Consider the following 13,507-nt stretch of genomic DNA (forward strand, 5'->3'; position numbering starts at 1 on the left):
AACTTCTAGTATTCATCTCTAGTATACACACTGTAAAAAAGGCAGCATAACTTGGTTTTGCAATAAACCTGCTATTTTAAGTTCTGACTTGTGATAAGTTGACATAACAAGTTGAAATTTTTTAACTTAATCTGTTAAGTTAAAGGGATAGTTAACAAAAAAAAATGAAAATTGTTTACTCTCATGTTGTTTGAACCCACAATGTCTTTGTTTGTTCTTTAGAAACTTCAGATTTGTTATTTTTAAAAGCGTTGCCTTTCTTTCAGTGTACATTTTGAAGGGTTTTCTGGTTACTATCTGAGTGGATGGTGACTGAGGTTCTGAAAACCCAAAACAACATTTTTCCAAAAAATCTGCATTTAAGTTCTGATTAACAACAAAAGGGGGGTTTAAATGACATGATTGCGAGTAAATAATGACAAAGTTTTAACTTTTGGGAAAACTGTACCTTTAAACATAAGACCCTTCTGTGAAGGTAGAAATGCCTAAACCGGGCCAAATGTGGCCCACCAAAAAATTTGATCCGGCCCGCCGTTCATCTTTGTCTGAAAATTTTAAAGCAGCAATATATATACACGCACTATTATATATATACATATATATATAAATAAATATATATATATATATATATATATATATATATATATATATATATATATATATATATATATATAATTCTGATGCGGGATAAACTTTTACCCTATAGATGGTTTCATCGGACGCACGTGATACACGTCTGGATCCGAACCTTACTTCCGGTTTCGTTTTTTTAATGGTCTGACTAGTTGCTAAACTGATCTCTTGAACAAATGCCTCGTCGAAAATAACAAAAGTTTTGGTTTCCTAGGTAATCTATGTGTTGTTTTGTTTGCTTGTTATATAAATAAACTATGTTTAAAGAATTTGTTGTTATTTATTATTAGCGGAGTTTACCGGAAGTTACGTGCGGACCGCGACAGCGGCTTGTTTATGTTGTTACCGCTGAAACGGTCTATATATACACTGTAAAAATACTTAAAATTTAAAAAAAAATGTTAAATCAACTGAGATTTACAAGTCATTTCAACTTACTATTATTTATCTTGACTAGAGATGAGTTCTTACAACTTAAAAAAATAAGTTTACTTTTTTCAACTTTATTTTATAAGTTATAACAACTCACCTGTAGTTATAACAACTCATCTCTAGTCAAGCTTAATAGTAGTATGTTGAAATGGCTTGTAAATCTCAGTTGATTCAACCAAAAATTTTAAGGCAGCAAACTATTTTTTACAGTGTATATATATATATAGGATAAAAATAGGGGTAAAAGTTTGTCCCGCATCAGAATTACAATTTTTTAATCTGGTCCTCGAAGAAGGGTAGTTGATGGCATTAACAAATACTATTCCTTTAATACTCTTTCAAAAGCTTCTAAAATGCACACTGTAAAAAAAGTTCATGATGTTAAAACAATTTTGTTTTGCAAGTCGACCTACTATTTTAAGTTTTGATTTGTGATAAGTTGACATAATTTACAAAAACAAGTTGAAAGTGTTTAACTTAATTTGTTAAGTTAAAGGGATAGTTCACCCAATTTCTCACTCTCATTACAAACCTGTATACATTTCTTTGTTCTGATGAACACAAAGGAAGATATTTTGAGGCAAGTTTGTAACCAAACTGATCAGAAGCCCCATTGACTTCCATAGTAGGGGGAAAGAATACTATGGAAGTGAATGGGGCTCATGATCGGTTTGATTACAAACATTCCATCAGAACAAAGAAATTCATACCGGTTTGTAACAACATGAGAGTGAGTAAATGATAAGTAACTTTAAAGTTACATAAAATGATATGTTAATTTGATATAATTTATTGCAGTGCATCTTTATACACTAATAAGCAGTTAAATCCAGTCTTTATCATCTTTGTTATCTATGAGAGAGTGTGCTGGATCAGCTGAGTTTACATGCTTTAAACTGCTGACCTGCTTTGTTGTCTGTTCACAGGCCTGAGAGAGTAACTCGACTCTCGTGGTCTTGTTTCAGTCATACAGACTTCATCATTAGATATTCTCAAAGTCACCGAGACGAAGATGAGTGCAGCCATGTAGAGTTACAGTAACAGAGAAACCGCAATGCGATCTATAACTGTTGAATGTTGAATCAGCTGTTCGATATTTCTTTGTGCTAAATTGAATGCATTGTGTGAAATGTTTTTGTGACTCATGTTATCAGTAAAATATTCTTGCAGATAAGTAAAAGGGATTTTTCAAAGCCTGCTTAGATGGTTTTTAAAAGCTACTATATACACAAGTTATTTGACAGTATCTTAAATACAAGATTGCTTTTAACTTGGTGCAAAGTCAACATGAAAGTAAAACAATGCTGTATTTACTTTCTTAGCACACAATCCTGGTCTTAAGGTCAATGTTCTCCAGCTCTTAGAAGTTAAAAATATTGAGGACTGAAATTGTGGATGTGTGGAAGTAATGCATAATATGTTAATAAATATTAATGGTCTTTTTTAATTAGATTTTGAAAAAGTTGAAATATTAAAGGGCACCTATTATACCAGATGTCATATAAGCCCAGAATGTGTCTGTGAAGTTTCAGCTCAAAATACCCCACGGATCATTTATTATAGCATGTCCAAAATGCCCCTATTTGGGTGGGAGCACTGTTTTAATGTCTGTACCTTTAAATGCAAATGAGCTACAGCTCCTCACTTTTTTACAAACAGACAGTGAGCGCTTTCAGGTAAAATAGATCTGATTAATACAGTCTAAGTATCTAGTGAACAAAATACAACTCGCTGAGGGTGGAAACTATGGTAAACAGGAGTGTAAGTGGGCGGGGCTTTATCAATGTGACCTCACATTAATAAGAGAATCAAAACGGCATGTCTAATGAGACTGCTTTGGTTTAATGGGGATTAAAAAACAAGGAGCCGGTGGATTTTTTTCCAGCCCACTCTCAAGAAATTTTGTTATATAGTCACTTAACTTTTTGATTCTTTTTTCATGATATTATCACGAATTCCCAGTTTTTCGTGATCATATAATGAATTCCTGTTTTCGTCACACAAAATTTGTGATAATATCACACAAAAAGGATAAAAAATTTACGTGACTATATCACGAAACCTCGTGAGACTGGGTAGATTTTTTCATCGTGTTCACACAACACACATTAATGTATGTCCAAACATCTTGTAAAGGTGGATTTCGCATAATAGGTGCCCTTTAAACGTGTTTTATTAAGTATTTTAAATATTATATATTAAACCATTTCTATTAACTTGTATTTTTAAAAATGAATACTTTAACTTAATTAAATTAAGTATCTATTTCTTTGGAGAAAACAAATAATTTTTAATACTAATTATTTTTTAAATGGGAATTTTTGTTTTGATTAAATCAATATCTTTGTTGTTCAGATCAACAATAGAATTTAAATTAATTTAAAAGTAAAAGAAAACATAGTTTAGACTTTATAAAATAGCTTTCATAGATGTAGAAAATATTGTTTAGAGCAAGTTATTTATTTTTCATTGGCTCAAATTATAAAATATACATTTGAACCATACCCTAAATGAATAAAAAAAATTTTTTTAGTGTGAGCAGTATTCAATGTTATAATGTTTATAAATTAGCATGTTATGTTTTATTCACCTAAGTAGTTAATTATTTTTTAACCTTTAAGAAGTTTCAAAAACAAAAAGGTCTGTACATGAACTATTGCACGTTTTCCTTGTATGTAGTTGAACTGGTTTCAGATTTTTTTTTTTAGGTTGGTTTTGTTTTTTGTTTGTTTCTTTGCTTTTATTTGCTGGAATTGAGAGCATTGTTTCTCAGTCGTTTACCACAATACATTTACTCTATTTTTAGGATGAATTGATTTCCTCTTGACCTTTAACCAGACAAAATGTTTTAAAGAAAATGTGTACGATGTGTTATTAAGAAATTATAAATGGTATTACAAGTATGTCGACTCAGTGTTGTTGCGTAGTGAATCACTTAGACTGAGGGCTGAATCTTTTTAACGGGACTAAGCTTCAATTTAAGATTTTATTTTATTATTAGCCATTATCTAGAAAGATCCAGCAGGTGCGAGTGAAAATATTTGTCTGAGTGTCCGGATGTTTTCTTTTGTAAACTCCATCACTCCACGTTACCCTACGTAGGACAAACAGCAATGAATAGATGCAGTAGGCATGTCCAAATGTTTTACATATTTCATTACTATAGTGTATTACTATATTAATAAATGTGTGTGTTTTCCCTCCCAGTATTCACTGACAAAGACCTTTAAGGTTAAGCTACATCAAAGCCAGCAGTAACTGGGTGAGTCACAGCTTGCCAGTTTTCTTCCTGACCACATTTACTCTCATAACGTTCCAGTCGATGCACTTGAAAAGACGCTCGACTTCTCTGATGGTAACCGGGATGCAGAATGTTTTGAGTCTTCTGCAGAAATGTGAAGCTGTCGGGCAGGGTTGACATTTGTGGAAGTATGCGGTTAAGCCAGTCAACTGAATGCTTGCCAAATATCTGTGGGTTTAAACAGTGAGTTGCTGTTTCAGAGCTAATCGGCTTCTGGAGAAAATGTGCTCTCATCAGCAAACTACAGAGCTGCTGATGTGGTCTCACAATAAAATATCAGTGTTGATTTATTTGCTCTGATATCTGCCAAGATGATTCATATGTGCTGAGAATCAATGTTCTGTCATGATTTAAAGCTTTTTGTTCTGTAATATTTGGACATCTTGTGTTGTTCTGAATCTGTCTGTCTGTCCATTTAACCATTTCTATTTTATCTTCCTGTCTGACTATCTTTCCGTTTATTCATTTGTGTCTGTCTGTCCATCTGTTTTTCTATAAATTTCTATCTATCAATTTCCGTCTGTCTGTCTATTTGTATGTATCCATTCCTCCATCCATCTATCAATCAATCCATGTCCGTCTGCCTGTGTCTATCTATCTATTTCTATCTATCAATTTCTGTCTGTCCGTCCATCTCTATCTATTCATTTCTGTCTCTCTGTCCTTCCATCCATCCATTTCTGTCTATCTTTCTATACATTTCTATCCATCAATTTCTGTCTTTCTTTCTGGCTATCCATTTCTGTCTGTCCATCTATCTATCCATTTTCTGTCTGTCTGTCTTTCAATTCATTTCTGTCTGTCTGTCTGTCTGTCTGTCTGTCTGTCTGTCTGTCTGTCCGTCCGTCTTTCTGTCCATCTATCCATCTCTATCAATTCATTTCTGTCTGTCTGTCTGTCTGTCCTTCCATCCATCCATTTCTGTCTGTCTTTCAATTCATTTCTATCTACCCATTTCTGTCTGTCTGTCTGTCTGTTTGTCTGTCTGTCCATCCGTCCGTCTTTCTGTCCATCTATCCATCTCTATCAATTCATTTCTGTCTGTCTGTCCTTCCATCCATCCATTTCTGTCTGTCTTTCAATTCATTTCTATCTACCCATTTCTGTCTGTCTGTCTGTTCGTCCGTCTTTCTGTCCATCTATCCATCTCTATCAATTCATTTCTGTCTGTCTGTCTGTCTGTCCTTCCATCCATCCATTTCTGTCTGTCTTTCTATACATTTCTATCTATCAATTTCTGTCTTTCTGTCTCGCTATCCATTTCTGTCTGTCCATCCATCTATCCATTTTTGTCTGTTTGTCTTTCAATCTATCTATCAATCTATCTATCAATTTCTGTCTTTCTGTCTGTCTCGCTACCCATTTCTGTCTGTATGTCCATCCTTCCATCCATTTCTGTCTATCCATGTCTGTCTGTGTCTTTCTTTCTATCCATCTCTATCTATTCTTTCTGTCTGTCCTTCCAACCATTTCTGTGTGTCTTTTTATACATTTCTATCTATCAATTTCTGTCTTTCCATCCATCTATCCATTTTTTGTATGTTTGTCTTTTAATCCATTTTTATCTACTAATTTCTGTCTATGTCCATCCATCCATCCATCTATCTGTTTATTTTTATCTATCTATCTATCTATCTATCTATCTATCTATCTATCTATCTATCTATCTATCTATCTATCTATCTATCTATTCATGCCTGTCTGTCTATTCATCTTTCCATCCATCCATTTCTATTTATTATTTTTTGTCTGTCTTTTTGTTTATGTCTGTCCATCCATCTATTTTTTTCTATCTGACTGTCTGTATATCTGTCCATCCATTTCAATCTATTATTTTCTATCTGTCTGTTTATCCATCCATTTTTATCAATTAATTTTTGTCCATCCATCCATTTCCGTCTGTATGTCATCTATCCATGTCTGTCTGTCTGTATCTTTCTATCCATTACTATCTATCCATTTCTATTTATTTATTTTTGTCTATCCATCCATTTATCCATATATCAATTTCTATCCATTTCTGTCTGTCTGTCTGTCTACCCATACATTCATTTCTATCTATGCATGTCTGTCTGTCTTTCTGTTAATCTTTCCATCCATCCATCCATCCATCCATCCATTTTTATCTATTCTTTCTATCTGACTGTCTGTCTATATGTCCATCCATCAATTTTTGACTGTATGTAATATAATTTATAAAATATTTGATAAGTTACAGTAATTCAGCACTAAGATTATTAAAGTTAAATGAATTGTATAGTTAGTTTGATTATACTTAAAAAATTAAGGCAGCAACTGACACAATACTATGCTGAGAATTTTTGGATAAACAGTTCTTAATTTACATTAAAATAAATTAAAATATATTTTACATTATAATGTAAAACCCAAAATAGGGTTTGTCATCTCTAAACAAAAGAAATTCATTGTATGTTGACATCTGGATGAAATATGAGCCATTGTTATTTTGTGAGGTGTATTCATAGAAATGTTGAGCAGTTTGTTTTAGATAATATTGTTTAGTTTGTGTTGAAAGATGGAAACTTTTAGAAGAGGTGGGGCTGAAACTGGTTTTGCTGTAATTCACCCATTCTTTAACTTCAACTCGCTCTATAGACAACAGCTATTTCTGAAAACCAGAAGCAGGTTAAAGATTAACTGACGTACCCGTGAAGCTATAAAATCATAATTGTTTCCGCTCTTGAGGTTGTGCATATAATAGAAATTATCCTGTGACATTTACAACCACTTTTGTCATGTAATGTTTCTCAACAGAGGTGGCGCTGTTGCCTCTGTAAAACACAGAGAGCTCAGATTATGCAGTCTGTCCAATGTACGGCTCTATGTATGTACATTACAATGTAAAAACATTTTGTTACATAACCTAAAATTATCTAAATGAGCTGATAATATAAATAATGACATGGTGTGATGTCTGGCTAATTTGATGAATGAATTATGGATACAAATATATACAGTAAAAGTAACATCTGCATGTTTTGGACTGTTACATTTTATCACTAAATATCTTAAAATGACTAAAATGTGTTCCTGTAACTCAGCTGGTAGGGCATTACATTAGCATAGCAAAGGTCATGGGTTCAATCCCGGTGAAACAACACACAATCTGATGAAATGTGTGGCTTAAATGCACTATAAGTAATTTTGGATAAAATCAAATGCATAAATGATAAAAAAAAAATAGTTTAGTAACTGAATCATTGAATGCAGTAGCAACAAACTTCATCATTCATTTCTTATTCAGAGTTTAGCTTTTGCAAGGCTGCTTTGGAATGTTGTCATGGCCCACGGTTGAATTTTTTCTTCATTCAGCAGATCTGTTTACAGGCTGACAGAGATCCCTTGTGGCGACAAATAGAGTTTCATCAGGCGATTAGAGGATAATGAGAAATGAGGTTTGTGAAATGCTCTTAAAGGGATTATTCACCTCAAAATGAAAAGTCTGTCATCTTTCACTGGGTTGTTCCAAACCTGCATGACTTTTTTTCTTCAATAAAACACAAAAATCACCTGGGGACGTCATATTTCAGTCTTTAAAATGCTACCATTATGCCTGGGACACACTGGATGATTTTTACATCTTAAATGATTTTAAATCCATGGGCCACAAAAGTAAGGACATTTTAAAGTGATTTTAACAACAAAATCTTCAGAACGCACACACTGGATGATTCGACCAGACCGCAAAGCACTTGTACTATTGGCAAGTCGATAGTCTTTCTCAATACTTCTCTTTCATGTCATGTTTAAAATTTAAAGAGGACATTTCACAAGATTTTTTTAAGATGTAAAATAAATCTTTGGTGTCCCCAGAGTACATATGTGAAGTTTTAGCTCAAAATACCATATAGATAATTTATTATAACATGTTCAAATTGCCACTTTGTAGGTGTGGGCAAAAATGTGCCATTTTTGGGTGTTCTTTAACATGCAAATGAGTTGATCTCTGCACTAAATGGCAGTATGTGGTTGGATAGTGCAGATTAAAGGGTGGTATTATTATAATAAAATCCCCTTCTGACATCTAAATTTCTATGACGTAATTTTTTGCATGCTTGCAGAGAATGCGTAACCAAAACAAAGTTACTGAGTTGTTATTTTTCATGTTTTCTAGGTTGATAAAAGCACTGGGGACCCAATTATAGCACTTAAACATGGAAAAAGTCGGATTTTTATGATATGTCCCCTTTAAGTTGATCCAACTTTTCACTTTATACAGTGTGGGTGTCTATAAAAGCATCCAGTTGAAGTTTGCATGCTCTCATTGGCTATTGCAGCTGTCATGTCAAAGGAAGCTCAATCATAAGTTGTAAATATCAAACCTGTTTAAATGATTTGGGCTCGGAGAGGCTTCAACCCGATCGGGAGCAACAAAATAATTGAAATGACACCACACACTGGAGGCTGTGATAAAATCGTGTAACGCCCCCTTTCAGTTGCCGAGTGGGCAAATCTGGCATAAATCTTCACGTTTGTGGCCAGCCTAACATCTCCTAATGTGTTCCACAGAAGAACAAAAGTCATAAGGGTTTGGATTTGTGTCTATACTTTCAAAACAGGTTCATTGTTTGTATTTATTATAAAGCATTTGTGATAATTGAAATGACATTGAAACTGGAACATTCCTTCATGCATGTTATTGATATATTGTCTAAACTAAATTTTATATTTTATATTTGTGACCCTAAACCAAAAAAACATAAAATTATACATCATCTGAAAGAATAAATATGCTTTCCAGTGATGTATGTTTTGTAAGGATAGGACAATATGTGGCCAAGATACAACTATCTGAGGTTGCAAAAAATCGAAACATTGACAAGTGAAGTCCTTCGCAACACATATTACTAATCATGAATATATTTAGGATAGGAAATGTACAAATATCTTCATGGAACCTGATCTGCACTTAATATACTAATGATTTTTGGCATAAAAAATTTATAATTTTGACCCATACAAAGGCTATTGCTACAAAAATACTTGTGAGACTTATGTTATGACTGGTTTGTGGTCCAGGATCACATTCAGTTATAGCGTCATGAGTATCTTTGTCCACATATTTCACTACAAATTATGTTTTGTAAATCTTTTTATTGGACATAACAGTGTGAAGAGGTTTTTCCAGAGCTCATTGGATGGCTCATTTTTCTGCCGGAGGGCTGTAGTTGTAAAACAGGATTAGGCTGAGGACACCATGAGTCTCATAAACAGCATCAGTAAGCTTAAAGTCGCAATGAAATTGAAATGAAAAACTATATATGTATTTTTAATAGTTTGGTATTATTAACAAATGACTTATCTGTGAGCTTCATTATTTTTTAAAAATTCGTGTGTGCTCATAATCTTTAATCAAAAATGCAAATCTCCTCCCCTCCTCAAAACGATCTCTCTTCACTTCCGGTCAAAAGTATGGCAGGTGGGCGGGGTCCGGGAGAAGATCGCAGTGATTAGCAATTAGCAACACGACCCAACTTCAAACGATCCAATCAGATCTCGATGGACAAATTCAAATCCAGCCCTGCCTTATTTCATCTCAAAAGCCGTTTCATTCGGATATACGTCACCACGGGGAAAATAAGGCAATCGCTACTTCCGTTTCATGGCGACTTTAAAGTACAGATGTTTTACAGTATTTCATATTTGAAGTGCATTCAAGATATACTGTATAAAGCTAACTTTAGATGTGTAATATGAGAGCACAAGTGTGTACAATGAGACCTTGTACTGAAGTATTCGCCTCTGCGTTCGCTACCTCACGTAGGAGTTACAGGCCTATGAGAAAATATACGGCTGACTTCAGATCAGCTATGATGGACAGCTATGTAGAGTTCAGTGACCTTTAGAGCCCCTGGAGAAAACAGGAGGTAAATATTGGCTTGATTAGTTTTTACTTCAAATGTTTTGGAACATAAAATCAGTTTAATGTCTCTCAGACCTACGATGAGTCACCAGTATACACACGTAATGCATTTAGCTTCTGAAACAAGCGGAAAGTTCGTCATCGTGCAAACAATGGTACGTGTTTGAAACGCATTCAGAAGCCAATCCTGACCTGAATCAGTTGATTGATGTCATTTCTGTAAAAATATGCATGCATCAGTGACCGGGGAAAGAATTTAACAAATGTGACCCCGGACCACAGATATATTTGTAGCAATAGCCAACAATACATTGTATGGGACAACATTTTATTTTATGCCAAAAATCATTAGGATATTAAGTAAAGATTATGTTCCATGAAGATATTTCCTAGCGTAAATATATATAAAAAATGATTTATCATTATTAATATGTGTTCATTTGGATTTTTGCACCCTTAGATTCCAGATTTTCAAATAGTCGGCCAAATATTGTCTTATTATTACAAACCATACATTAATGGAAAGCTTATTTATTCACATTGCTTATGTATAAATATTTTTTATTGACCCTTATGACTGGTTTTGTGCTCCAGGGTCACAAATAAGAATGCAATGAGTTATTAGCCTTGTTCATTAGGTGGAAAAACCAAATTAATTCATTGGCAATGTACTGTATATTAGTGGTGCCTTTAAAGTATAAAGGTTTAGCGTGGAACTTACTCTTACAGGTTTGTGGTTTGGGTTTGAAAAACATTTCAGACTGTCAGCTTTGAAAAGTTCATGTGAGTTATATAATGTAAATAATCGTACATATTTGGGGCAGTCGTGGTCTAATGCTGTGTTCACACCAGCCGTGGAAGAGGCGGCAAGTGCGAGAGATTTAAATGTTAAGTCAATGTGAAGACGCGTTGACGCGCGTCTGGAGGTCTCATGGTGCAAATGAGGTGTTTAGCGGGGCAGGCGCAATTCCGCCTCATTCACGCGTCTAGTTTGCGCGATTGGTGCGAATTAAGCGTTGCCGTGGCAAACGCGCAAGTTGAAAAATTTTGGCGGAAAAACATGCCGCGTTAACAACTGTCCAGATACGGGTTACCATACCAACCATGGCCACTATGTCACTTTCACTAAAAATTCAACGGGACTTGAGACCAACAAACCGTCGTCCATATTTTTTTACAGTCTATGGTTTGTGCCTGTGGCTGTCGTATGTTTATAATTGTTTCAATGGAAGCCCCGCACTTTTCAAAAACGCCAGCAGCAGGGGGGTTTTGTCCGAATGGGGAAGTGATCAGCTCATCAATGTCACTTTTCACTCGGCTGTCCAATCAGAGTGGAGGAGGGGCGGGAAAAATGTGTGTGTGTACACAACTTGCAATGTGTGTGTTCACTACTCACTTGATGGGTTAAATGTCACTGTCCAAATACAGGTTACCATACCATGGCCACTATGTCCCTTTCACTACACATGTTGGTAACGCTTTAGATTATAGCCCGGAAAGTACTGGGTAAGTACAGCGAATTTACAGCATATGTTTCTGTAATTATAGTTTACTTATGAAGTACGTACGTGTAATTATAAGGGAACAATTTATAATATTTGGGGAATAAAGGGGTAACAACCAGAAAAAAATAATAAAAACATTAGCAGTAAAGTACTGCGTAAGTACAGCGAATTTACAGCATACATTTCTGTAATCATAGTGTACTTATAAGGTACATACATGTAATTTTAAGGGAACAATTTATAATATTTTGGGAACAAAGGGGTAAGAAGTGCCACTTTAATTTACAGCCCGCAGATGTTGTTTTTACTCTTTAACCACGTGAAACAAGGGGGTAAGAAGTGCCACTTTAATTTACAGCCCGCAGATGTTGTATTTACTCTTTAACTACGTGAAACAAGGGGGTAACAAGTTCCACTTTAATTTGCAGCCCGCAGATGTTGTATTTACCCTGTAACTACGTGAAACAAGGGGGTAACAAGTGCCACTTTAATTTGCAGCCCGCCGATAATGTACTTACTCTGTAACTACGTAAAACAAGGGGGTAAACATCTTTGCCTTGCCTATTTTTAATTTTGCTTGATGACCCAACAAATTCCTGTACTCTTTTTCTTTCTTAAGGTAAGTAACCTTTATTACTTTATTTAAATTGTATCATACTAATAAATAGTATAAACATATTAACTGAATTTCAAGTTTTGTTGTTTAGTAATCTCCATCATCATGCATCATGAAATGATAAAATATGTACCCCCGTGGTAAAAAAAAAAAAAAAATATATATATATATATATATATATATATATATATATATATATATATATATATATATATATATATATATATATATAATATGTAAGGGATAATGTAGAGGCAGCCGGTAGTTATTGGGAAATAAGCCCCGACAGTGTGATCAGGACCCGACGCGAAGCGGAGGGTCTTGTATCACACTGAAGGAGCTTATTTCCCAATAACTACCGGCTGCCTCTACATTATCCCGCTTATTACACGGCTACTTGCCACATAAGAAAAAAAACTGGACATGAATATGAATTTGAAACATTTTATTGGCATATTTGTTTTAAATTAACATTTTTATCCTTCCGCGAAACTTTGCACAGATGCATAAAATGATCGTAATACCTTATTAAGATCCTCTGCTTCATACTTGTCTCCATTTTTTCTCTTTTAGCCAGTCTTTGAGAAGTGTTAATGCCCATTCTGTATTTTTGTGTGTGTTGGCTTCGTAGCTGTCATGCTCTATTTTGTCAAGTTCAGTCTCAGTAAGCTCTCTGTGTCTTGTCGTGGTTGTCGAGTGTTTGTCACAAGATGGCGCCAAACAGACAGTAATCTTTATTGATCTTTATTGGCGCGGAGCGATTTTACTCGTGAAAGTAGTCCGGCTATGCGTTATTATTTTGGAGCGGTTATTATTTGAAAAGAACGAACCTGCAAATGTCTCAACTGACCAATCAGAATCAAGCATTCCAGAGAGCCGTGTAATAAATTTTAATAGCCTACCTATATTATTCCAAAAATATATGTGGTGTATGACTTTGATTGAATGAAGACCCACAGTTTGCAGAATCCATGTGAAAGCAGCCATGGTATGACGCCAGTGCATATAAGTCATACATACCATGTAATATTAAAATAGTTAGCTCTTAATTATAAAATACTAACTGCATATATTATTTGTATTTTTCCTGGTTGTTACCCCTTTATTCCCCAAATATTATAAATTGTTCCCTTATA

Source organism: Paramisgurnus dabryanus, chromosome 7 (genome assembly GCF_030506205.2).
Source record: "Paramisgurnus dabryanus chromosome 7, PD_genome_1.1, whole genome shotgun sequence".
Lineage (NCBI taxonomy): Eukaryota > Metazoa > Chordata > Actinopteri > Cypriniformes > Cobitidae > Paramisgurnus > Paramisgurnus dabryanus.